Source organism: Cololabis saira, chromosome 5 (genome assembly GCF_033807715.1).
Source record: "Cololabis saira isolate AMF1-May2022 chromosome 5, fColSai1.1, whole genome shotgun sequence".
In the NCBI taxonomy this organism is placed as follows: domain Eukaryota; kingdom Metazoa; phylum Chordata; class Actinopteri; order Beloniformes; family Belonidae; genus Cololabis; species Cololabis saira.
In genome coordinates, this window is record NC_084591.1 from 19,340,484 (window position 1) to 19,366,555 (window position 26,072).

At 43.9% G+C, this 26,072-nt stretch overlaps 12 non-coding genes across 12 annotated transcripts; 6 read left to right on the forward strand and 6 right to left on the reverse strand.

Moving 5' to 3' along the window:
• The first annotated feature begins 14,326 nt into the window (after nt 1-14,326).
• Nucleotides 14,327-14,400, forward strand: trnat-agu (transfer RNA threonine (anticodon AGU)). The gene has a single exon. It is a non-coding gene; the product is annotated as a tRNA-Thr (tRNA).
• Nucleotides 14,401-15,710: 1,310 nt separating this feature from the next.
• On the reverse strand, nt 15,711-15,782 carry trnac-gca (transfer RNA cysteine (anticodon GCA)). Its single transcript has one exon. It is a non-coding gene; the product is annotated as a tRNA-Cys (tRNA).
• A 221-nt stretch (nt 15,783-16,003) lies between these two features.
• Nucleotides 16,004-16,077, forward strand: trnai-aau (transfer RNA isoleucine (anticodon AAU)). Its single transcript has one exon. It is a non-coding gene; the product is annotated as a tRNA-Ile (tRNA).
• Nucleotides 16,078-16,805: 728 nt separating this feature from the next.
• trnac-gca (transfer RNA cysteine (anticodon GCA)) lies at nt 16,806-16,877 on the reverse strand. The gene has a single exon. It is a non-coding gene; the product is annotated as a tRNA-Cys (tRNA).
• Nucleotides 16,878-17,167: 290 nt separating this feature from the next.
• trnai-aau (transfer RNA isoleucine (anticodon AAU)) lies at nt 17,168-17,241 on the forward strand. The gene has a single exon. It is a non-coding gene; the product is annotated as a tRNA-Ile (tRNA).
• A 728-nt stretch (nt 17,242-17,969) lies between these two features.
• trnac-gca (transfer RNA cysteine (anticodon GCA)) lies at nt 17,970-18,041 on the reverse strand. The gene has a single exon. It is a non-coding gene; the product is annotated as a tRNA-Cys (tRNA).
• A 4,508-nt stretch (nt 18,042-22,549) lies between these two features.
• On the forward strand, nt 22,550-22,623 carry trnai-aau (transfer RNA isoleucine (anticodon AAU)). The gene has a single exon. It is a non-coding gene; the product is annotated as a tRNA-Ile (tRNA).
• A 728-nt stretch (nt 22,624-23,351) lies between these two features.
• Nucleotides 23,352-23,423, reverse strand: trnac-gca (transfer RNA cysteine (anticodon GCA)). The gene has a single exon. It is a non-coding gene; the product is annotated as a tRNA-Cys (tRNA).
• A 293-nt stretch (nt 23,424-23,716) lies between these two features.
• trnai-aau (transfer RNA isoleucine (anticodon AAU)) lies at nt 23,717-23,790 on the forward strand. Its single transcript has one exon. It is a non-coding gene; the product is annotated as a tRNA-Ile (tRNA).
• A 728-nt stretch (nt 23,791-24,518) lies between these two features.
• trnac-gca (transfer RNA cysteine (anticodon GCA)) lies at nt 24,519-24,590 on the reverse strand. Its single transcript has one exon. It is a non-coding gene; the product is annotated as a tRNA-Cys (tRNA).
• A 285-nt stretch (nt 24,591-24,875) lies between these two features.
• On the forward strand, nt 24,876-24,949 carry trnai-aau (transfer RNA isoleucine (anticodon AAU)). Its single transcript has one exon. It is a non-coding gene; the product is annotated as a tRNA-Ile (tRNA).
• A 728-nt stretch (nt 24,950-25,677) lies between these two features.
• trnac-gca (transfer RNA cysteine (anticodon GCA)) lies at nt 25,678-25,749 on the reverse strand. Its single transcript has one exon. It is a non-coding gene; the product is annotated as a tRNA-Cys (tRNA).
• Nucleotides 25,750-26,072: the final 323 nt, after the last annotated feature.

The following is a 26,072-nucleotide window of genomic DNA, read 5'->3' on the forward strand; positions in this document are numbered from 1 at the left end:
AACACATCTTAACAATTGAACAGTTTTGCAGTTTCTCTTTCTTCCCCTCTTATAATCTTATGCCCCCACTTTCTGTTGTTCAGTGAGATAACTGAGCTCTAACTTCTCCTGTCAGGACTTTAAATCTGGGCTGGATGGTGTCAGGTTCTCATGTGAAGGTGCTGCTGGTGAACCTGGAACGATATTTAGTTTTAATTATGTTCATTGTGGAGAAAGCTGCCTCACAGCTGTATCTGGACTCAAACATGGGTGTTTTAAGATTTATTTTATTTAAGATATTAAATTAATCAGTTGTCAGGACTCAGCGTGTCGGGCTTCATCCGAGCCTGCAGCTCTCCGCGCTGCAGCCCAGTCACTTTCCGATGCTTTTGCAACAACAGTCCAGTCCAGCAGACACTTCAGCCCACGCATCTACCATCCTTCAGCAGTAACGACGGAACCCGCCGCCGCCCGAGCGGCAGCGGGTTCCGCGGCCGCGGGGACGCGTCGGCTCCCGCTCAGTCGGGCGGCTCCTCCGGCTCTCCGGCCCGCCTCTGCGGGGCAGCTCCCCCGGGAGTCTCGTCTCCTTCTCGGCAGCGAGCCCCACGGAGCCGCCGCCGGGCAATCACCATGGCAATCACTGGCAAATCACGCCCCCCTTCCCCCTTCTCATGGTGGCTTCAATTACGTCCGCCTTAAGCCTGAATTATGGTTCCGCGTAAATCGACGCAGACCCTACGCCGTAGGATCCCTGATCCTGGCGGATCTAAACCTACTCTGTGCAAAATAAAGATTTTTTTTCTGTAAAAACACACCATTTCTCTTACTATTACACGTACAGCTAGCTGAGTGTCTTCTCCTCATTTGGTCGGGAGTTGCTATGCAGTCCCGCGGCCCCCGCGGCCCACACTTACAAAACTGAATTTTCTTTTGCGGCCCACTAGATGGCGCTCGCGGCCCAACATTGGGCCGCGGCCCTATGGTTAAGAATCACTGGTGTACATGACATACATTAATTATATAGTATTTCCTACGATATAACTATTTGTAATAGCATAGTCACCAATATTCTCTTCTCTGATTGGACTGAGAGCGGTCACCCCAGTCTGCTGCACACACCACGGATGTTCCCCTCTGTTTTTACTGCACGTCTTCTATTTAATTTTTTAAAAGGGTTTATGCTTTTTAAACCATTAAAATTGTTCAAAATTACTTTTTTCATTAATTTTAATTATTTCCCATAACAGATTCACCTTTGTATTGTTTTGAGACTATAGTAAAAATGTATCATTATTATTATTATTTCAACACACACAGGTGCTCACCTCCTTCCTCATGTGGGGGCACTGGGGCTGGTTCAGGGGCAGGGGAAATTGGGGGCTGACAGACAGCTGCTGCTGCTGCACTTGACTCTGTTAAGAATGAGGCATCATTTTGACAGAGGGGAGATCAACTATTATTGAATGAGAACAGCTTGATAAATGTTTGACTGGATTTATTATTTAACTAATATAGCAGTAAAATGTGAAAATCCAGTTTTGTTGCGCTAACATGGTGAGAAAAGTGAGCTCTTATAGACCACAGACAGGGACAAAGTTAATATTCCGTAACTTTCCACCACAACTAACAAACCCACCTTTTTTTTCGGAAATACTGGGTGACATACTGTCGACCCTTCAACTCTCTCTCCTCTCTTAATTTCTTTTGTTTTCTTTTTTGGCTGCCTGATTGTTGAGGCATGATGCCGTCTCCTCCTCCTGCAGCTGAGCTGTGACGCTGTGTGACAAGCCGCACGTGCGCTACCTGCAGCTGATCCAGTTGGACTGAACCATTTTACGTAAATAGAGGGGGGGGGGGGGGGTCTGCATGCATTGATGTTTCCAAAACAAAGTTATTGTTACCAGGGCATTGAAAATAAAACATTTGTGATTATATGTTATTTAATAACTTAGTGTCATTATTTTTCTTTATTATAATTTTGATCATCATTAGGGGCCTCTCTGGGCCCCCCTCAATCATGGGCCCCTATAATCCGTATCCTTTACCCCCCCTTTTCGGCGTCCCTGCCTGGCTGCGCCTAGAAATCCTGTCCATAAAAATTATGAACAGGACCGGTGACAAAGGGCAGCCCTGCCGGAGTCCAACATGCACCGGGAACAAGTCTGACTTACTGCCAGCAATGCGAACCAGACTCCTGCTCCAATCATACAGAGACCGGACAGCCCTTAATAGAGGGCCCCGGACTCCATACTCACCGAGCACCCCCCACAGAATGGCAAGAGGGACACGGTCAAATGCCTTCTCCAGATCCACAAAGCACATGTACAGATGGTAATAAATTAACATGGCTGTTTCACTCGCGGGATAGGCTACTAGATTCACGCATTCGTCTGAACTGCATTTTTCAGTCTTAGCCACTAGGTGGAGGCAGAAACTACGACTTCACATGAGATCTATTTTTACAGAGGGGGGGAGTCGGGCTGGATCTGACGTCAGACTGACAGCACATCTGTGGCATTTGGCAGAGTGTTTAGCGCCGCTGTCTGTCGTGTGGGAGATCGACAGTTTGAGCCCCGCAGTATATGCTTGCTTTTGCTTTTTTTTTTTTTTTACGCAAATAACAGGCAAGGCAGGCAACTGCTTGGGGCCCCGAGTTGTTGGGGGGCCCATGAGGCCCAAAAAAAAAAAAAAAATTACTTTTATTACAAAAGTGTTTCCTATCAGGGGTTTTGAGGACTAAAAAAGTATTGAAGGCGGTTTTTACTGTACAGATCTCAAAATGTGGTAACCGCAATGACCACATCCTCCTCCTTAAACAAACATAAGGCAATTATCAATGACATCTCAGTAGCCAGTAAGAAACCTCCCTTAAGGGGCCCCATGTTGTCATTCCCATGATCACGGCCATCCACCTGTACGCAGTGTCAAAAAAAAAAAAAAAAATACACACAGTGTCTTGTGTGTAAATTAGCAGTGTGTAAATAAATATAAATTTCATAAAGTTTTCGTTGGTGTCAGTTTATTATAACATAACGGTGATGAACGCTGGTTTGAGGGGCCCCCTAGAAATTTTTGCCTAGGGCCCCAACAGACCCTAGAATCGCCTCTGGCGTCGAGCTGCGTGACATCGGACGCTCTCTGTCTACACTGAAACCGTTAAACTCGCGGCCAGTTAGGACAGTCCAATACAAAAAAAAAGTAAAGCAATGGAATTTATTTTGTCGCAGAAGCTTCTCGGACAGCTTTTGGCGCTTTTGCATTAGTACCGCCTTAACTCGGTTCTACCCGCCACGGCCCCGTTTTGCGCTTTTGCACTAGGGCTGAGGCGGGCAGAGCCGCTCCAAGCCGATAATATTTCTGTAACCATTTCAGCGAGGTTCTAATCAGGGCTGAGCAGGGACTATTTCTGACGTCACCACCCTCCGCGCCACTGATTGGTCGGGGGGCGGGGCCGTCATCACCCTCCACGCCTCTGATTGGTCGGGGGGCGGGGCCATCAAACGTTTGAATCAGGAAGCGGGAGTCAGCGCGGGAGTCAGCGCGAGAGCGACCCGCGGCTCGCAGCGATTTTATTATAAAGCGCAAAACGTCTGTTTGGTGATCCAACTCTGAGGTGCAGATGTTCATAAACCTGGAGGCTGACGAGAGAATTAAAAAAGGGATGTAGACGGGCTGTTTTACTCTCAGCCGCTCGCGGCTCCAGCTGATTTCTGATCAGCGCCAACATGAACAAAGCGGTTGCGCAATCGAGTACGTCACAGCAGCTTCACCCCAACCTGCCCACTTCTACCCTGGCTGTGGAAAAACAAACGGGGACAAACGGGAAGAGCCGCGCGGAGCCGAGCCGGCACTAATGCAAAAGCGCCATTTGTGTACGACGCAGCCGGCTGCTCTGGCCGGAGCGAGGCTTATTCTCCTCCCCTGCTACACGTCATTCAGTCAGCCAATCAGCGCAGAGCCTCATTATCATAGCCTCACCCCCCCTTAGAATGAAGCACAGAAAAAGGGGTTAGAAGCCGTAAAACTAGAGACATGGCCCACAGGCTGAATTTCTGATTCATGTAGAAAAAACAAGCTTTAGATTGTTTTTAAGACATTCAAGGCCTGTTTAAAATATACATTAAATGCCATAAAATGTCCCCTTTAAATTGAAAGCTGTGCAGTTGGCACAGGTAAGCAGGTATAAAATAGAGGTGGAAAATAGGTAGATTTTATCATATGGGGACAGATAATTTGTGCTGAATACAAATAATATAATATATTACAGGATAAGTAAAATAGATCATTGCAAAAACTCAAAATCTTAACAAGAATATTTGTCTTATTTCTAGTTAAAATGTCTTATTTTAGTAAAAAAAATCTCATTACACTTAAAACAAGACTCATCACTGGAAAAAAACAACAATTTTCACTTGTTTCATGTAGATTTTCACTTAAAATAAGTAGAAAAATCTGCCAGTGGAACAAGATTTCTTTGCTTGTAATAAGAAGATAAATCTTGTCCCACTGGCAGATTTTCCTACTTATTTCAAGTGAAAATTTACTTGAAACAGATTAAAATTGTCAAATAAGTTATTTTTCTGGTGATGACTCTAAATGTTGAAACAGCAGTAAAACCACATTCATTGAGGAAATGACGGGATGGAAAGGAGGGATGGCAGTTTTACAGGGGGGATGATTTTGACCGTTTTTATTTCAGGGGGGACGATTTTGACTGTTTTTATTTCAGGAGGGATGCCATCCCCCCTCAACTCCACACTACTGGTAGACACAGCAATAGACAGCTTTTAGCAGAGGCTTCAGAGCTTCTGGTGTCCGGGATCCCCTCAGCTCCTTGTATTCCCCAAATCCTTGAATACTTCTCCTCCTCTCCACTTTTAATAAAAGATTAAAATATCTTCTTCTTTGCGTTCTTTCTATTGCTTTCTGGCACACTCTCGACTCCCGGGACCTCCGTAAACTGATTTATGGTTCCGCGTTACACCAACGCAGACCCTACACCGTAGAGTGCGCTTTTTTCTGAATTAAGGAATAAATTATCTAAGAATTCGGAGAAAAGTTTTAATGAAAAAAAATAATTCTGCTCTGTTTTTTCTGAATTAACCAGATACAGTACCTCACAACTTGCAAGAAGCTGTCATTCAGCTGGATTTCATGGAGGCAAACATGTTCCTGTCCAGTTTAATACAGTTTTATTTTGCTTTTGGTTTGAAACATTGGGAGATACTTGTCTTTAAAGGAGCTTGAGGCCGGATTGTGGCAAGATTTATGAAAAAAATCCGTATACATTTTAAGTTTTCTAGTAATGTCAGATGAAGCGTTCCAAACCCAAAAGAATGAGCCCTCTAGTGTATCTCTCCTTTGCCTTGAACAGGCTGTGTGCTGCAAAATGTGCTGCAATTCGGTCCCGAATTTCCCGCGCTGGGCTGCGGATGTAACGTCACATGACGCTGCATGTGCGTTCTCCCCGTTCTCCCGTGCCGGCTTCACTGTTGGCTGCAGTACCCCCAACGGCCGTCGTGGTGAAGGGTGGTGCTAGAGAGTTTCATTTCTTAAAAAGGAGCCTCAAGCTCCTTTAAGTTATAGAGATGTACAGTGGGCTTAATTTGTGCCGGATCCTGCCGGTGTCGTGCCAAAAAGTGATTGCCTGCCAGAATCTGATTTCTCCCCTGAAAATAGGTCTTTTTACCGGCCAAAAATTGATTGAACGCCAAATACAATTAATGAAAGGTTTTTTCTACCTAAATATGATTTGATCTCATTATTGAGCTTCATAATATAAACATCAGCCTTCCCCATGACTTCTTAGTGTTGACTGTTCTCGGAATTCTGAGATGAAAACTCAATACGAGTGGTTGCCAGGTCCCTAATGTCCACGGTTTTCACCCATTATTTGATCAACGACCGCACTGCTACATATGCTAATAGACGAGCTACAGTATACGTGAAAAACGGGAACCGATCTGGCAACGTGGTTTTCCTCACTTTTCTCAGCTTTTAAACCGCTGGACAAAAAGTCGAACTCATAACACTATTGCAGTTTGTAGAAAAATACAACTTTTTGAGCTTCGGACTTTGTTTTGTTTATGCCAAAGATACTGAACGGTTTAGCTCCCCACTTTTAAATCTTAAGTGCCATCCCTTCAAATATTTGACTTTAATGTTAAAAAAACGTTATATATAATTAAAAATTATATTGTATATAATTTATTTGTTAACTGGTAAAATAAAAATTGTCAGACTCAATTATTGATCCAAATGATCAATCATTTGTTACAAGACCCGGCCACCAGGCGCTCGCCTACGAGCCCCAACCCCGGCTCCAGGGCGGGGCTCCGGTGATGCCGATCCGGGTGACGTAGCGGTCCTTGGTCTTTGGTCTTTTCTTCTTCGTGACAAGTTTGTGAACCGCTCTTAGTCTGGCCCGTCACCTAGGAACCGTTTGCCATGGGAGACCCTACCAGGGGCGTAATGCCCCCGACAACATAGCTCCTAGGATCACTCGGGCACACAAACCCCTCCACCACAGTAAGGTGGCGTTTCAAGGAGGTGTGTCTTGGTGATTTTTTAAATTTTAGTCTTGGTGATTAAAAAAAAAAAAAAAAAAAAAAAAATACACTTTGCAAGCATTGGTGGTTTAGTGGTAGAATTCTCGCCTGCCACATGCGGTGGTGAGAGTAAGATTCCCGGAAGAGACACAGTTGGCTGATTTGGGGAAAAAAAAAAAAAAACTTAAGCCGTGTGTCCACGCGGTTCATATGGACAGCGACATGAAGAGCGGTAAGCACAGGGGACGTGAATGTTTGCTTTTATACACAGTACGCCACATGTAGAAGCCCAACTACCACTCTGGTTTGCAGAGACAATGACAAACCAGTTTCAATTCGTTAAATGTACAGTAATTTATTCAGTCAGCGTCACCTGTGGAACATGGACCTGCAAGACAAAGATGAGCATCAGCACATATAAGCATCAGAGTTAATATACTAGGAACAGAGCCTCACCAGAACCATCTTCAGAAGGCACCCTTGCCATTTTGCCATGTCTTGCCAGGGTATAGGAAGACTGGCTCCTGAGGCTGAAGTGGTTCTGTTTTGGTGTAGCGGGACTGGCTGAACACAAAGCGATCTTTGTTGTAGCGGGACCGAGACTTGTGAACATACACCTGATCCTCGTCAGTTACAGGTGTGAAGACTGGCTCCTCGCCATCAGATGAGGTCCAGCTCTCCTCTGTAACCTGGTGTTGGCTGCTTGGAGCACCCGACTGACTGTGGCCACCATGTTGTCCATAACCAGAGGACCCTGCACCCCCAGTAACGCCGGTGCTGCCGCTGTAGTACAATGCTGGCCCAGAAGCAGAGGAGCCAGCACCTCCAGCAGTATTTATGCCACTACTGTAGTAAAATCCTGGAGACCTGTAAGTGCCAGAACCACTTGCTTGTTCTGTGGGTTTCTCATAAGTTGGCTTGGAAGGATCACTACTCCTGTAACCTGAGGGGAGAAATGAAATTTTCAGGGACTGCAAGTCCATTGCAATTTCACATGCAAATGCTGTTGGAGGATTTTTACATCAGCTTACCTCCTTGAGGAGCACAGGTGATGCTGCCGATCAGTAGGAAAGAAGTCCACAACACCCTGTATACAAACCAGATATCATAGACAGTGTTGTGCATGAACGTGTTCAAATGATGTTCATTTCTGTGAGAACGTTGAACTGAACGCAACATATTTACAAATAAAGAACTTGAACTTGTTCATTCTGCAGATCATAAACTGGAAATTGGACTATTCAGATTATGTGAGTTTCAGCTTCACTGTTTAGGTCCAATTATTACGGAATAATCCTTCTCATTTCACCAGCGGGCGGCGTGCACATTTAAAATACTCGACGAGCCCAGTGCAGTCTTTGGTGAAGAGAGACATTGCACACGCAGCGTCAGCGAGCCGTCAGATGATGATCCGCTTATCATTATCTGCGGGAATTTTAAACAAAGAGTCCGACGGTAGAAATCTAACCTTTCTGTGCAAATTATGTCCACCTGCGCTCAGAAAACAAGTCTGAACGTCTGCCTCGTCAACTTCAAATTTGAAACGTGTGGAGTTAAAGCATCTGTCCAGTGTGAGAAAATATCTGCGAGTCCTTGACAATCAAAACATTTCCCAGAAAGACCAGGAAGGCGTTTCATACTTACCTAAAAATATTAAACTGAATTTGAACTAGTTCAAAATGAAAATGGTGAACTATGAACCATTCATTTTTAAACTATGTGAACTGAACTTCGAACTAGTTCATGAGAAGTATGAACTTGCACAACACTGATCATAGACTATAAAATGTGCAAGACCTGCCACCCTGTCCCAATATGAAATCACGAGAGACAACTTTTCATCCCCGACAGTTTATAAAGAAAAGAGAATGTTGGAGCAACACCAGCTTTCTGAAACCCAACAGCATTTTACGTACCTCATTATGATATAAATGAATATAAACACCTTCAACGTTAGCAGTTCAGAGCACTGGGACCATGATTCAAACCTGAAAGAGCTGCTTTTATATTATGTTCACTGCACAAGGAACTGATTGCTCAGTGGTAACAGCTGCTGCTGGGTAATTCAGATCGACAATTTAGTTAAAACAGTGGACTTGCATAACTAGTTTCTGATCTTATGACACATATTGGTCCACTCAAATCTGTATTAATTCATATAATCTTTTAGCGAGGACAGTTTGCGCATTTGAAATAACATTTTAGATTATTATCACATTTATAATATTGTCAGTGAGTCAGATAGTCGCTGTGAAGCTCCAGATAGCAAAAGATGTTAATTCAATGTTGAATTATGGTCAAAAAGGGTTCATTTTTGGTTAAGGTTGACGATTGATGGTGGATCATCCATCAAACAATCATCCAATTCTAGCCAATTAACCAATGTTGAAAAGATGTCATTGAATCATGTACACACGTAGCCGGGTATTTTTAAAACCGAATATTTCCCCCCTCCGTTTATAAAATAATTTGTATCTACATTACATCGTTTAAAAAAAAAAAAAACCTTCCACACATAACCGAAAATCTGCGTTTTCGACCACATTCATAAGCATTTCAACCTGTCTTGACAAACCAAATGCATTAGCTGTTTTCCGTAATCTGCCCTCATCAGCTAAATAGTAAAGCGTGCACGCAACCTTTTTGATCACACTGACGGGTGATCGCATGACCGTGGACCGCCCCTCGATATGAGGACGTAACATCTCCGACAGCGACAGGAGTGAGGACCGGGACATACGAAAATTCTCACGCCATTCCTCTGGGAGTACGACTTCAGTCTCGAAGTTTTCCCACCAGCTGGCAGTGCGTCCCGGTCTGACCCAAAAGCGGCGTCGACGATTACGGCGAGGTTCATGTCTAAGAGGGGGTAAATTACAGACCGCAATCTTGTCCGTCACCTGTGCTCTTGGAGCAGTAGTTGGGCGTGTAAAATAAAAGAAGTAAACAATGCCTGCACAATAATTAGAACCACCACAGTTTTCAAGGCAATCATGCTTCTGTAGTTCTGTAGTAAACAAAGGTTGCACGTTAGACGTCAGAGCAGATTTGTTGTTGTTTTGGCGCATAATGTGACGTTCGAAAACGCAAAACTCCGGTTGTCTCTGTCTACACCAGGGACCTGATGTACAAAACGCGAGGCGCACAAAAAACGTGCGTTTGCCACTTTCAACGCTCACGGTCGGATATACAAAGAATGACTTGAACGTAGAAAGTCGCGGTCCTTCACTCACACATTAAGGCTGGTGTACGCTGGTGTTTTTCTGAGGTTTTGTCCGTTGGCGACACTCACTGGTGATGCAGTGAAGTGCAGAATATGAGGAAACGTAACGTCAACAATAAGTTCACGACCACGTGAAGTTCACGACAGTCCCGACATCACCAGATAAGTTACACAAGAGTGGAGCTGCAACAATCTCACAATCAACCACATGATCTGAACAAAGAACTAATATATAAAGGCAGGAGCTCAACGATGGAACCCGCAAATCCCGATGGCAGCTTTGGCTCCGTTAGAGGAACCTGCTGATGGCAGGATCAGGAGCGAGTCTTCAGGGACCAAACCGATCTGCTGGTCCAGGACTAAGACTGAACCATCAGCTGGTTCAGGTACCAAAAGGATCTTCTGGATCTCTGCCCTGAACTGGACCAGCTGCTCCAGTTCAGACCAACATGATGCTTTCAGCTGGAGCTGCTGACAGGTCGGACATCTCTGTCACCATGACGACCGTACGGGACGAGGACTGGAGATTAAAGCCAGCTAAAACATCCCATAACTGTCTGAACAGAAAAACATTAAAATACATTTTGCAGCGAAAAACCGGTTCTGTAAAGTTGTCTTTTAAAATAAAACTAAGATGTCACGGAAAGGTTGGTTGGTACGAACTGATGTGATTCAGCAATGATGAATAAAGTTTTTATTGAATGTTTAGGCAACTTTCAGAGTCTGATATCGAGTCAGCTGCAGGTGCTGCAGGATCCAGAAAGTGTTTCTCCGGTGATGGACCGGGACTAAGACCCGTCTCTCCTTCTGCGGATGCAACACTCCGAGCTAAATACATTTTGCTCTTTATTTCTCACGTTTGCACCTCGATAATCCCGTTGGCACAAGTTGTCTTTATTTCTGCAGCAGAGGAATCAGATCGTGATGCGTCATGTTTTAGATATAAATGTATATTGTTCACATTGTTATACTTATGAGAGAGGTGATCGCGGACATCCACAATGTGTAAAACTCAATAAACGTGTACATTGGTCTTAATCCGTTAGTATATAATACGCGTGACAATAAAGCGGAACGAGGAGCCGTTTTTCATCCACCAACTTAAGTTCTGGTGTTGGTTCTTAAATTACAAACAAGAAAAGCAGGGTGTAATGATGCACTAACGCTGCCCATAAACATTCACAAACCCGTACGATCATAATAAAACCAAAACTCTTCACGGAACGCAACGCAAAGCAAAGAACAGCATTACCCATAATGCAATGCAGCTGAAATCGGAAGAAATGCCCGAAATAAATTATTTATTCCAGCTCAGAGCCGATGTTTTTTTTACCTGTTTTTTCACAATTCTTGTTAGGTGGGGCGGTTTTTAATGGATAATTATCTTCATTATCATATTCAAACATATGTATTTGAGGGAGGAGACGGGGCGGAGTGTTGTGCTCCCGCACGTGCGCTCAAATCCACGCTGATTGGGATGTTCAAAGGAACCTGCGTGGATTTGGGCATACACACAGTTTTGTACATCTGAATTTTTGCGTTCATGTAAATTCCACGCACGGTTTCACGTTGAAATCCACGCACTCTTAGTACATGAGGCCCCTGGTCTACACGCATATACATAAAAGTTTTCAAAAATCTTCACTTTGCCCGGAGTTTTTTTAAACATTCGTTTATTTGCGTTTTCATGTGGACGACAGGTCCAAACGTAGGAAAATATCTTCGGTTTAGCAGATACCCGGCTACGTGTGTACGGGGTGTCAATGTTATTTTGTGATCGAACTCTAATGATTGAAATGCCAACATCTAATCAATGTTGAATCAACATATGGTGTTTGTCTTGGAAAATCTGGATGCTATTATGAGTATTCTGTCAGAGGTTACAGAGGACAGAGCTGCTGCTGTTCATATCTGTACAGAGCCATCAGCGCGGTTGATGATGTTGAGGAGGCATTATTTCTTTGAAATAGGAAAATTCCTCCTAAAGGTTTTGGGTTCCTTGGAGTCTGCAAATGCTATGATGCCGGCTCATTCTGTTGATCTGTGCTGTGCTTCAGAAGTAGTTAGTGCATTTCTGCAGGCTCTGAAGCAGATGAGTGATGAGGAGAGGCAGACATTAACCAGCATGCCTGCATCACCTGCTAAAAGAAAGAGAACAATGAGCTCACTGCTCACAGGTATTGCTGTTATGTCCCTCCCCCAGAGGGTAGTGTTAAGAAAGGCATCCAACATAAAACCTATAAGACAAATCAAATTGATCAAAAGAGAAGATAGATATGTGGATAGATGAACTGATATGATGATAACATAGACAGCATAGGTTTGGAGGAGATCTGACCCCCCTCCCCAAGCCTGACTGGCTAAATGCGGTCCGGTCTGAGTGAGAGCATTTTATCACTGGGCAGGGGTTTATACCATTTTAAATTAAACACCATATACTGTATTGAGGACAATGGGTTTTTTGTGCATAATGTGTAGTCAGAAAACCTCGACAAGTCACCTCAAGCAGTGGAGCGGTCCCAAACCCCTCACCTATATACACGAGTGGTATGTCCCAACTACAACCTGTCCCACGAAATGAAGTGCAACCAATATTAACAATATAAAAGTGGATTACACCATAATAACAAGCTAGACTAATAGTAAACCCTGGCCTTAATGACATAAAACTATTGTCATCTGGACAAACTTGGTCTTTACAGTGTATTTACTTAGTTTGTGTAGTTAGATATTTCTACTTAGAAGTCACTCGTTGTTGAATGTAAAGAGAAGCAAGAAAGTGTATATGAATCTTTCTGCCTTCATTTGCTATGAAATGTGCTCTTAGGTGGCAGTAACAGACCATAACAACCCTGATAACAGTAATGAATAATTTCAAACTTCACATACATATAAGTACATTGCATCATGGGAAAGTATTCAGAGGAATTACCATATAAAAAAAGCCTTTTTATTTCTGTATTAAGATAAAAGGAACCATTCCCATCAAAATTAAATCTACAAAATGCACAAATATGTTTTCTCCAAAAATATGTTGTCTCCTTTCTGCTGACCTACAGTCTCGTGTGCATGTGAGCAGCATCCACCAGTAAAACCTCAACAGTGTGATACTTGTGCGTTCACATCCTCCTAATTTACCAGCTGCCTTCAGGATCCATGAACTGTTTTACAACTGATGACATCGAGGAGCTGAAACCTGATCTGAGCAGCTCTGCCCATCTCAGACCTCAAATGGCTGGAGGCCTGAAGATCGGATTGTTTTTCTCTGATTGAAGAGATCTCCGCCTTTCAAACTGAAATAAAGAAACACAGAGACTTAAATGATATTAGAGGTTTAATTTTGTCTTGGAAATTTTATTTATTTATTAAAAAATCCAAAGAATCTCTTGCTCAGGTCTGTTTGTTTGTTATTCGTTAAGTTTTATACTTAAATTGTATTACAAGTACTTTTACAATTGTTTTCTTTATAGATATTTTGGCTGCTTGTGGGCGGAGCCTAAGTTCTTTCTGTTGCTAGGCAACATGAAACGGAACAACTGCCCTTGGGTGGAGCCTGTTTTCCCCCAGTTGCCAGGCAACATGAACTAATGACCTACATGTGACCTAAGCAGTAGTTTGAGATCTTTATGACATTATCAGTGACATCACAACATCTCCGCTGCCCTTTATGACACAAAACCTCAGTTCTTTACTTCTGCAGCTCGGCTAACCCGACAAGAGCAAGCAAACCTCTGCAAACCAGTCCGGATCTTAGATTAACATCGTAGTTAAAAGAGTAAACACGCATCAGTCCAGTTTGGACTTCCAACTGTTGTTGGAAGAGTAGCTGCGTCCGAAATTCCATACTTCCACCCTTATAAGTATGCAAAAACAGTATGTGAGATTTTTTAGTGTGTCCGTGTCCAACTGGACTCACAGCAGGTTATGTTAGTATGTAGGGCCCCAGTTGTTTCTGGTAGGAGAAATCACCATGGAGACGAGGTAACTGAGAGGTTAAGTTGATGGACAGCTGATCCATTCTGCTCCTTACACAGAAGTTGGAAGAGGTTAGTGCTCTAAACATAGCACAGCGAGGTGGCATGAAGCTGCTTCAGTTGTATAACAAACTTATTATTTCAATGGGGTTTCTATGACAAGTTTTCATGGAGGCCCTGTGGTTTAGTTGGTCAAAGCACCTTTCTAGTAAACAGGAGGTCTAGGGTTCAAATTCCAGCAGTGCCTCTAAACCAGGGGTGTTTAAAGTCGGTCCTCGAGGGCTGGTGTCCTGCATGTTTTAGATGTGTCCCTTTTTTATCAAACTGTGATACAAGGAGCTTGGTCATCAACAGAATTATCCAGACTTTGATGACAAGGTGGTGACGACCGTTAATTAGAATCAGGTGTGTTGATGCAGGGAAACAACTGAAACATGCAGGATTGCGGCCCTCGAGGACCGACTTTGGAAACCCCTGCTCTAAACTAATCTCTCCACTTGGTTTGGGACTGTGCATGTAACTCATAGATGTTGAAAACCAGGCCTGGATCAAACATATACAGCACACATATGTACACACGAAAAAGAAACATGCACCATGAATGCTGGTTAGCTCAGAAGGTCAGAGCGTGGTGCTAGTAACGCCAAGGTCATGGGTTCAATCCCCATACTGGCCAAACTCTTTACTACTAAAACTTGGGTTGTCAAATGGTTCAGATTATAAAAATTGACCTGTCCAGGGGTCTGCCTCTCGCCTAAAAATGAGCTGGCATAGGCTCCAGCAGACCCCTGTGACCCTGCAAAGAATATAGCATAGATAATGAATGGATGTCCCATCAAGTACTTTCTCTGACATACTCACCCATTTAACAAAAGTGTCCATAAAGTGGAAGTACATCAGTTATCAATTCTGTAAAGCTGAAATAAACGTGTTTGTTTGATTGAATCAGAAACATTAGTCAACAAAATGTAAAATTTGAAGTCAGGAGTTCAAATTTTTGGAGAATCTCTACTCTCTCCATATATTTGCAATAACCCGAGACGGTAGCCAAACTGAAGTGACCTGTAAAGAGTGAATGTGAGGTAGGACACTAGAAATTACTGTCTCAAGTCTCTTGTAAGAGTGGAGCTCAGTTGCCCTAACTTTTCTGATCAAAGTGGCAACATTTTTAGGACATACGTTGCCTCTTTCGCAATGAAGGCAGGGATCTTCCACTGCAAGCATGAAATGGAGGAAAGTTGACCACTCCATTTTACAAAACTCTTTACTACTAAAACTTGGGTTATTGTTGAAAGTTTCAGGTTATAAAAATTGACCTGTCCAGGGGTCTGCCTCTCGCCTAAAAATTGGCTGGGATAGGCTCCAGCAGACCCCTGGGACCCTGCAAAGAATATAGCATAGATAATGAATGGATGTACCATCAAGTACTTTCTCTGACATACTCACCCATTTAACAAAAGTGCCCATAAAGTGGAAGTACATCAGTTATCAATTCTGTAAAGCTGAAATAAACGTGTTTGTTTGATTGAATCAGATACATTAGTCAACAAAATGTAAAATTTGATGTCAAGAGTTCAAATTTTTGGAGAATCTCTACTCTCTCCATATATTTGCAATAACCCGAGACGGTAGCCAAACTGAAGTGACCTGTAAAGAGTGAATGTGAGGTAGGACACTAGAAATTACTGTCTCAAGTCTCTTGTAAGAGTGGAGCTCAGTTGCCCTAACTTTTCTGATCAAAGTGGCAACATTTTTAGGACATACGTTGCCTCTTTCCCAATGAAGGCAGGGATCTTCCACTGCAACTATGAAATGGAGGAAAGTTGACCACTCCATTTTACAAAACCCAACCTGTTATTTGGAATTCAAACCTCAATTTAGCAAACTGCTTGCATCCTTGAACACGACAGTGCTGGAAGGAGTGTTGAAAAGCTTTTGGACTTCAAACTTGCTGTGAAAGCAGGTTTTAAGTCACACAACACAAGTAGGGGGCACCCAGAGTTGAACTGGGGACCTCTTGATCTGCAGTCAAATGCTCTACCACTGAGCTATACCCCCTTTCTGCCAAGTTTTACCTCACTTAAGAAGGTCTCTTCTTGGTTTGGGAGACTGTGCATGTAACTCAAGATGTTGTAAACCAGCCCTGGATCAAACATGCACATACATACATACATACGTACATACGTACATACGTACATACGTACATACGTACATACGTACATACGTACATACGTACATACGTACGTACGTTGATACGGAAAAGAAAAACTCACCACAAAGGCCGGTTAGCTCAGAAGGTCAGAGCATGGTGCTAATAACGCCAAGGTCATGGGTTCAATCCCCATACTGGCCAAACTCTTTACTACTAAAACTTGGGTTATTGTTGAAAGTTTCAGATTATAAAAATGGACCTGTCCAGGGGTCTGCCTCTCGCTTAAAAATGAGCTGGGATAGGCTCCAGCAGACCCCCGTGACCCTGCAAAGAATATAGCATAGATAATGAATGGATGTACCATCAAGTACTTTCTCTGACATACTCACCCATTTAACAAAAGTGTCCATAAAGTGGAAGTACATCAGTTATCAATTCTGTAAAGCTGAAATAAACGTGTTTGTTTGATTGAATCAGAAACATTAGTCAACAAAATGTAAAATTTGATGTCAAGAGTTCAAATTTTTGGAGAATCTCTACTCTCTCCATATATTTGCAATAACCCGAGACGGTAGCCAAACTGAAGTGACCTGTAAAGAGTGAATGTGAGGTAGGACACTAGAAATTACGGTCTCAAGTCTCTTGTAAGAGTGGAGCTCAGTTGCCCTAACTTTTCTGATCAAAGTGGCAACATTTTTAGGACATACGTTGCCTCTTTCCCAATGAAGGCAGGGATCTTCCACTGCAAGCATGAAATGGAGGAAAGTTGACCACTCCATTTTACAAAACCCAACCTGTTATTTGTAATTCAGACATCAATTTTGCAAACAGCTGGCATCCTTGAACACGACAGTGCTGGAAGGAGTGTTGAAAAGCTTTTGGACTTCAAACTAGCTGTGAAATCAGGTTTTAAGTCACACAAGACAAGTAGGGGGCACCCAGAGTTGAACTGGGGACCTCTTGATCTGCAGTCAAATGCTCTACCACTGAGCTATACCCCCTTTCTGCCAAGTTTTACCTCACTTAAAAAGGTCTCTACTTGGTTTGGGAGACTGTGCATGTAACTCAAGATGTTGTAAACCAGCCCTGGATCAAACATGCACATACATACATACATACATACATACATACATACATACATACATACATACATACATACATACATACATACATACATACATACATACATACATACATACATACATACATACATACATACATACATACATACATACATACATACAGTACATACGTACGTACGTTGATACGGAAAAGAAAAACTCACCACGAAGGCCGGTTAGCTCAGAAGGTCAGAGCATGGTGCTAATAACGCCAAGGTCATGGGTTCAATCCCCATACTGGCCAAACTCTTTACTACTAAAAGGTGGGTTATTGTTGAAAGTTTCAGATTATAAAAATGGACATGTCCAGGGGTCTGCCTCTCGCCTAAAAATGAGCTGGGATAGGCTCCAGCAGACCCCCGTGACCCTGCAAAGAATATAGCATAGATAATGAATGGATGTACCATCAAGTACTTTCTCTGACATACTCACCCATTTAACAAAAGTGTCCATAAAGTGGAAGTACATCAGTTATCAATTCTGTAAAGCTGAAATAAACGTGTTTGTTTGATTGAATCAGAAACATTAGTCAAAAAAATGTAAAATTTGATGTCAAGAGTTCAAATTTTTGGAGAATCTCTACTCTCTCCATATATTTGCAATAACCCGAGACGGTAGCCAAACTGAAGTGACCTGTAAAGAGTGAATGTGAGGTAGGACACTAGAAATTACGGTCTCAAGTCTCTTGTAAGAGTGGAGCTCAGTTGCCCTAACTTTTCTGATCAAAGTGGCAACATTTTTAGGACATACGTTGCCTCTTTCCCAATGAAGGCAGGGATCTTCCACTGCAAGCATGAAATGGAGGAAAGTTGACCACTCCATTTTACAAAACCCAACCTGTTATTTGTAATTCAGACATCAATTTTGCAAACAGCTGGCATCCTTGAACACGACAGTGCTGGAAGGAGTGTTGAAAAGCTTTTGGACTTCAAACTAGCTGTAAAATCAGGTTTTAAGTCACACAACACAAGTAGGGGGCACCCAGAGTTGAACTGGGGACCTCTTGATCTGCAGTCAAATGCTCTACCACTGAGCTATACCCCCTTTCTGCCAAGTTTACCTCACTTAAAAAGGTCTCTACTTGGTTTGGGAGACTGTGCATGTAACTCAAGATGTTGTAAACCAGCCCTGGATCAAACATGCACATACATACATGCCTTGCCTTGAGGTTGTCCATCGTGTCCGATGATGACGGTCCTTCTCTATTATTTGTGAGTCCTCATGTGACTGCGTAGTCCAATCTGTGCTTTACACGTTCTGCCACAGACTGGACAGACGTGAGCACTGACTGGGGGTGTGGTTGTGGGTCTGGCTTCATGTCTTCTCTGGCGCTTCTTGGTCCGTCAATCACCTCTGTCCTCCTCAAGCTTATGCACTCCTTGATGGAGGATCTGCCGCCAGATGGAGCGTTGAGCGGCAGTGTCCTCCAGCTGGGTCGGGTTCAGGCCGCACTTCTTTATGGCAGTCTTTAACTGGTCTTTGTATCGCTTTTTTGGGCCTCCTGCCAAACGACGTCCATGATGGAGCTGGCCATAGAGCAGCTTACGTGGAAGGCGCTCTTCTGGCATTCGTATGACGTGGCCTAGCCAGCGGAGTTGGTGCTGCGTGACTGTAGCCTCCACACTGATGCAGTTGGTCTTGCAGAGTATCTCGGTGTGGGGGACTCTGTCCTTCCAGGATATCCCCAGGATGCATTTTAAGCACCTGATGTGGAAAGCCTCAAGCATCCTGAGGTGGCGGCTATACAGGGTCCACGCTTCACAGGTGTAGAGCAGGGTTGTCAAGACAACAGCCAGATAAACTGCTACCTTAGTATGGAGTTTAAGGTCCTTGTTCAGGAACACCCTTCTCCTGAGTCTGCCAAAGGAAGATGAGGCCTGTTTGATCCGGTTTTGGATCTCTCTGTCGATGCTGCAGTCGTCAGAGAGAAAGCTGCCCAAGTATTTGAATGATTCCACTGTTGCAAGTGGCATATTGGAGATGGTAAAGGTTGGGGGATGGGATGGAGGAGTGGATGCCCACTGGCATATAACCTCGGTCTTCGCCACGTTGACAGAGAGGCCCAGCCTCGCATAGGCACTTGCTGCGGCTGCAAGGGTAGCCTGCAGTGCCTCCGGTGTGTGGGCCACAACTGCACAGTCATCTGCGTATTCCAGTTCAATGACTTGCTCAGATGTAAGTTTTGTGACTGCTTGAAGCCTTCTGATGTTAAACAGGTTACCATCGAGTCGGAAGTCCACAGTTACTCCACTGTCCCTCTGGATCTTCTCATGGAGCAGGAGTGTCACACACAGGAGAAAGACATTAAAAAGGACTGGAGCGAGGACACATCCTTGGCGCACACCAGTGCGTACCTTGAATGGTTCCGATTCCTGGCCACCGATAGTCACACGTGACGTCATCCCTTCATGAAACTGCCTAAGGAGGTTGGCAAACTTCCGCGGACAGCCGAACTTCATGAGGATATCCCAGAGGAGCTCTCTGTTGACCGTGTCAAAGGCCTTCGACAGGTCAATAAAAGCAACAAAGAGGTCCTGGTGCTGTTCTCTGCACTTTTCCTGGAGCTGACGTGCTGTGAACACCATGTCCACAGTGCTTCTGTTTTTCCTGAAGCCACATTGTGACTCAGGCAGCAGGTCCTCTGTGATGTTCTTCACCAGTCTGTGCAGCATGACTTTGGCCAGAACCTTGCCGGCAACGGCCAGAAGTGAAATGCCACGGCTGTTGCCACAGAGGGACTTGTCCCCTTTGCCTTTATAGATTGTGATTATATTGGCATCTTTCCACTGCTGGGGGAGAGATTCATGCTGCCAAACATGACTTATGAACAGGAAGAGGGCCCGGGTGCAAAAGTAGCCTCCCTGCTTGAAAATCTCTGCAGGGATATTGTCAGGACCAGGAGTCTTGTTGTCTTTCAGAGACTTTATTGCACTCCGAACTTCACCAAAAGTTGGTAGAAGGTCGAGGTCTTGGATGGTCGCGTGGTTGGGTAGTTCCTCCAGGACTGAGGGGTCTGTTGGGGAGGGCTGATTCAACAGGGTTTCAAAATGTCCTGCCCATCTTTTGGTGATGAGCTTCTGATCTTTGATGAGGGCTGTGCCATCACTTGACTTTAGCGGGGAGACAGAGCAGTTTCTTGGGCCATAGATGTTTTTTACTGCATCATAGAAGTTGTGCATATCATTTTTATTGGCATGCGATTGGATTTCATCTGCCTTTGATATCCACCACTCGTTCTGCATGGCACGAAGTTTTAACTGCACCTCCCTCCTGGCTGTTTGCCATTGCCGCCGGAGTACCGCTGATGTGGGATTGTTAAGTACAGCATTGTGTGCTGTGTGCATGTGTTTGAGCATGGTGGTTATTGTTCCTGTGTTATCATCAAACCAATCCTGGTGTTTTCTGCGCTTGTATCCAATGGATTGGGATGCTGCCTCATAAAGCCTGGAGCTGATTGTGACCCATTTCTCATCAACGGAGTCATCTCCCATCAGCAGATGCTCAATGTCTTCCAAGTTTTCAGCCAGAGAGACCCGGAGATTGTCCCGAGCCGCAGATTCAGCTAGCCGGGTACAGTCAAGCCTCTTCTTTCCTGATCTCTTGAGACGGATAGCAGGGCGTACTTCCACTTGGAGCTTGGTTAGGATAAGCCGGTGGTCTGTCCAGCACTCAGCTCCTCTCATTGCACGAGTTAGTGTGACGTCTTTTATGTCAGAGCGTCTCACAATGGTGTAATCTATCAGGTGCCAGTGTTTGGAACGTGGGTGCATCCAGGATGTTTTGTGTTTATTTTTTAGTTGGAATATGGTGTTTGTAATGGTCAAGTCGTGCTCAGCACAAAGGCTTAGGAGCCTTAGTCCATTTGCATTGACTTGTCCAATGCCATGCCGACCAATGACACCACTCCACACCTTGTTGTCCTTCCCGACTCTGGCATTGAGATCGCCTAATAAGAAGATCTTATCCTCCTTAGGTATGCGCCGGAGAACCTCATCTAATGCCCGGTAGAAGCTGTCCTTTGCGTCTTCCTTTGATGGTAGTGTCGGTGCATATACACTAAGAAGTGTGGCATATCTTTTATTGGCCAGAGGGATCCTGAGTGACATAAGTCTTTCACTTATGCCAATTGGTGTTTCCGGAAGTTTTGGTAGGAGGCTGTTTTTTATTGCAAGTCCCACGCCATGCTGATGCTGCCCTCCTGGAGGGTATCCTTTCCAAAAGAAGGTGTAACCCTGTCCTTCCTCCTTCAAGGAACCTTCATCCAGGAGTCTGGTTTCGCTCAGTGCTGCAATATCAACATTGTAGCGGTTAAGTTCCGCTGCAATGAGTGCAGTTCTCCGCTGAGGTCTATCGGTGTTGACACTAGTGTCCAGGAGTGTTCTTATATTCCATGATGCCAGTTTGAGAGGGATCTTTTTCTTTAATTTATTTCGACCGCTGAGTGGAATTCCCGATAGGTGCGGTAGCCTATCCAGGATGTGTTTGAGTGGGCAATGTTTAGGCCACCTTTTCCAGGCCCCTCCCCAGTTGGGGTGAGCAGTGCAATCCTAAACAGGGCTGCTCAGTCGCACAGGGGTCTGCCGAGAGCAGCTACCACTCAGTTCAGCTGCTGGCGACCATAGATAGCCCTGTGCCGCTGGTGTGCAGGGTTCTGATTAGGAGCTTCCAGTGCATTCATACCTGCTCCCGTCACCAGAAACCCCATCGCCACCAGACTTTAGTCCATTTCCGGTAGCTGGTCTCACCGAGGTAGAGAAGGATACCTGCGCATAGAAGTTATTTAGAGTGCCGCAGGGGGTGCGCATGTCCCAACAGCACTTCTTCACTATGGGAGGGTGGAATCCGGTGGCAAGGAGACCCAAGACGACCAGCACTCTTCCACAGTTGCAGGAGGCTGCCGGAGCTCCAGTTTTTCGGAGGACCGCCTATCGTGTGCCTCCAGGCACGTTGCTTTTCTCTCAGGGTGTGCTCCCCTAGCCTTTTGTCTTCCCAGACTAACCCACAAGGCAGTGGGGCAGTGGTTGGCTGGTGCCAGGGCGTGTCCACACTGTGGGCCTGCACACCATACCTCTGGGGACCACTGCAACTCCGAGATCCCCTGCCATGTTAGCCTGGAGCCGCAGAGCCCCAGTTACCGTGCGTGGCCGCGAGGAGGCCTGACAGGAGTCTTGATGAAGGAGAGGCTTTGTACTGGCAGGAGAAGACTTACACCAAAGGATGCTCCTCCGTTCACCACAGGGGCTAGCCAGCGGCAGTGTCTGAAAGCGAGAGGTTAGCAAGCAGGTGGGAAGTACATGCAACCTTCCCTCTATCTACTGCACTAGGCGCATCACAACACCCTGCGTGTGCTTAGCGCACACACACAGACATACATACATACATACATACATACATACATACATACATACATACATACATACATACATACATACATACATACATACATACATACATACATACATACATACATACATACATACATACATACATACATACATACATACATACAGTACATACGTACGTTGATACGGAAAAGAAAAACTCACCACGAAGGCCGGTTAGCTCAGAAGGTCAGAGCATGGTGCTAATAACGCCAAGGTCATGGGTTCAATCCCCATACTGGCCAAACTCTTTACTACTAAAACTTGGGTTATTGTTGAAAGTTTCAGATTATAAAAATGGACCTGTCCAGGGGTCTGCCTCCCGCCTAAAAATTGGCTGGGATAGGCTCCAGCAGACCCCCGTGACCCTGCAAAGAATATAGCATAGATAATGAATGGATGTACCATCAAGTACTTTCTCTGACATACTCACCCATTTAACAAAAGTGTCCATAAAGTGGAAGTACATCAGTTATCAATTCTGTAAAGCTGAAATAAACGTGTTTGTTTGATTGAATCAGAAACATTAGTCAACAAAATGTAAAATCTGATGTCAAGAGTTCAAATTTTTGGAGAATCTCTACTCTCTCCATATATTTGCAATAACCCGAGACGGTAGCCAAACTGAAGTGACCTGTAAAGAGTGAATGTGAGGTAGGACACTAGAAATTACGGTCTCAAGTCTCTTGTAAGAGTGGAGCTCAGTTGCCCTAACTTTTCTGATCAAAGTGGCAACATTTTTAGGACATACGTTGCCTCTTTCCCAATGAAGGCAGGGATCTTCCACTGCAAGCATGAAATGGAGGAAATTTGACCACTCCATTTTACAAAACCCAACCTGTTATTTGTAATTCAGACCTCAATTTTGCAAACTGCTGGCATCCTTGAACACGATAGTGCTGGAAGGAGTGTTGAAAAGCTTTTGGACTTCAAACTTGCTCTGAAATCAGGTTTTAAGTCGCACAACACAAGTAGGGGGCACCCAGAGTTGAACTGGGGACCTCTTGATCTGCAGTCAAATGCTCTACCACTGAGCTATACCCCCTTTCTGCCAAGTTTTACCTCACTTAAAAAGGTCTCTACTTGGTTTAGGAGACTGTGCATGTAACTCAAGATGTTGTAAACCAGCCCTGGATCAAACATGCACATACATACATACATACATACATACATACATACATACATACATACATACATACATACATACATACATACATACATACATACATACATACATACATACATACATACATACATACATACATACATACATACATACATACATACATAATACAGTACATACGTACGTTGATACGGAAAAGAAAAACTCACCACGAAGGCCGGTTAGCTCAGAAGGTCAGAGCATGGTGCTAATAACGCCAAGGTCATGGGTTCAATCCCCATACTGGCCAAACTCTTTACTACTAAAACTTGGGTTATTGTTGAAAGTTTCAGATTATAAAAATGGACATGTCCAGGGGTCTGCCTCTCGCCTAAAAATGAGCTGGGATAGGCTCCAGCAGACCCCCGTGACCCTGCAAAGAATATAGCATAGATAATGAATGGATGTACCATCAAGTACTTTCTCTGACATACTCACCCATTTAACAAAAGTGTCCATAAAGTGGAAGTACATCAGTTATCAATTCTGTAAAGCTGAAATAAACGTGTTTGTTTGATTGAATCAGAAACATTAGTCAACAAAATGTAAAATGTGATGTCAAGAGTTCAAATTTTTGGAGAATCTCTACTCTCTCCATATATTTGCAATAACCCGAGACGGTAGCCAAACTGAAGTGACCTGTAAAGAGTGAATGTGAGGTAGGACACTAGAAATTACGGTCTCAAGTCTCTTGTAAGAGTGGAGCTCAGTTGCCCTAACTTTTCTGATCAAAGTGGCAACATTTTTAGGACATACGTTGCCTCTTTCCCAATGAAGGCAGGGATCTTCCACTGCAAGCATGAAATGGAGGAAAGTTGACCACTCCATTTTACAAAACCCAAACTGTTATTTGTAATTCAGACATCAATTTTGCAAACAGCTGGCATCCTTGAACACGACAGTGCTGGAAGGAGTGTTGAAAAGCTTTTGGACTTCAAACTAGCTGTGAAATCAGGTTTTAAGTCACACAACACAAGTAGGGGGCACCCAGAGTTGAACTGGGGACCTCTTGATCTGCAGTCAAACGCTCTACCACTGAGATATACCCCCTTTCTGCCAAGTTTTACCTGACTTAAAAAGGTCTCTACTTGGTTTGGGAGACTGTGCATGTAACTCAAGATGTTGTAAACCAGCCCTGGATCAAACATGCACATACATACATACATACATACGTACGTACGTACATACATACATACATACGTACATACGTACATACATACATACATACATACATACATACATACATACATACATACATACATACATACATACATACATACATACATAATACAGTACATACGTACGTTGATACGGAAAAGAAAAACTCAACACGAAGGCCGGTTAGCTCAGAAGGTCAGAGCATGGTGCTAATAACGCCAAGGTCATGGGTTCAATCCCCATACTGGCCAAACTCTTTACTACTAAAACTTGGGTTATTGTTGAAAGTTTCAGATTATAAAAATGGACCTGTCCAGGGGTCTGCCTCTCGCCTAAAAATTGGCTGGGATAGGCTCCAGCAGACCCCCGTGACCCTGCAAAGAATATAGCATAGATAATGAATGGATGTACCATCAAGTACTTTCTCTGACATACTCACCCATTTAACAAAAGTGTCCATAAAGTGGAAGTACATCAGTTATCAATTCTGTAAAGCTGAAATATACGTGTTTGTTTGATTGAATCAGAAACATTAGTCAACAAAATGTAAAATCTGATGTCAAGAGTTCAAATTTTTGGAGAATCTCTACTCTCTCCATATATTTGCAATAACCCGAGACGGTAGCCAAACTGAAGTGACCTGTAAAGAGTGAATGTGAGGTAGGACACTAGAAATTACGGTCTCAAGTCTCTTGTAAGAGTGGAGCTCAGTTGCCCTAACTTTTCTGATCAAAGTGGCAACATTTTTAGGACATACGTTGCCTCTTTCCCAATGAAGGCAGGGATCTTCCACTGCAAGGATGAAATGGAGGAAATTTGACCACTCCATTTTACAAAACCCAACCTGTTATTTGTAATTCAGACCTCAATTTTGCAAACTGCTGGCATCCTTGAACACGACAGTGCTGGAAGGAGTGTTGAAAAGCTTTTGGACTTCAAACTTGCTGTGAAATCAGGTTTTAAGTCACACAACACAAGTAGGGGGCACCCAGAGTTGAACTGGGGACCTCTTGATCTGCAGTCAAATGCTCTACCACTGAGCTATACCCCCTTTCTGCCAAGTTTTACCTCACTTAAAAAGCTCTCTACTTGGTTTAGGAGACTGCGCATGTAACTCAAGATGTTGTAAACCAGCCCTGGATCAAACATGCACATACATACATACATACATACATACATACATACATACATACATACATACATACATACATACATACATACATACATACATACATACATACATACATACATACATACATACATACATACATACATACATACATACATACATACATACATACAGTATATACGTACTTTGATACGGAAAAGAAAAACACACCACGAAGGCCGGTTAGCTCAGAAGGTCAGAGCATG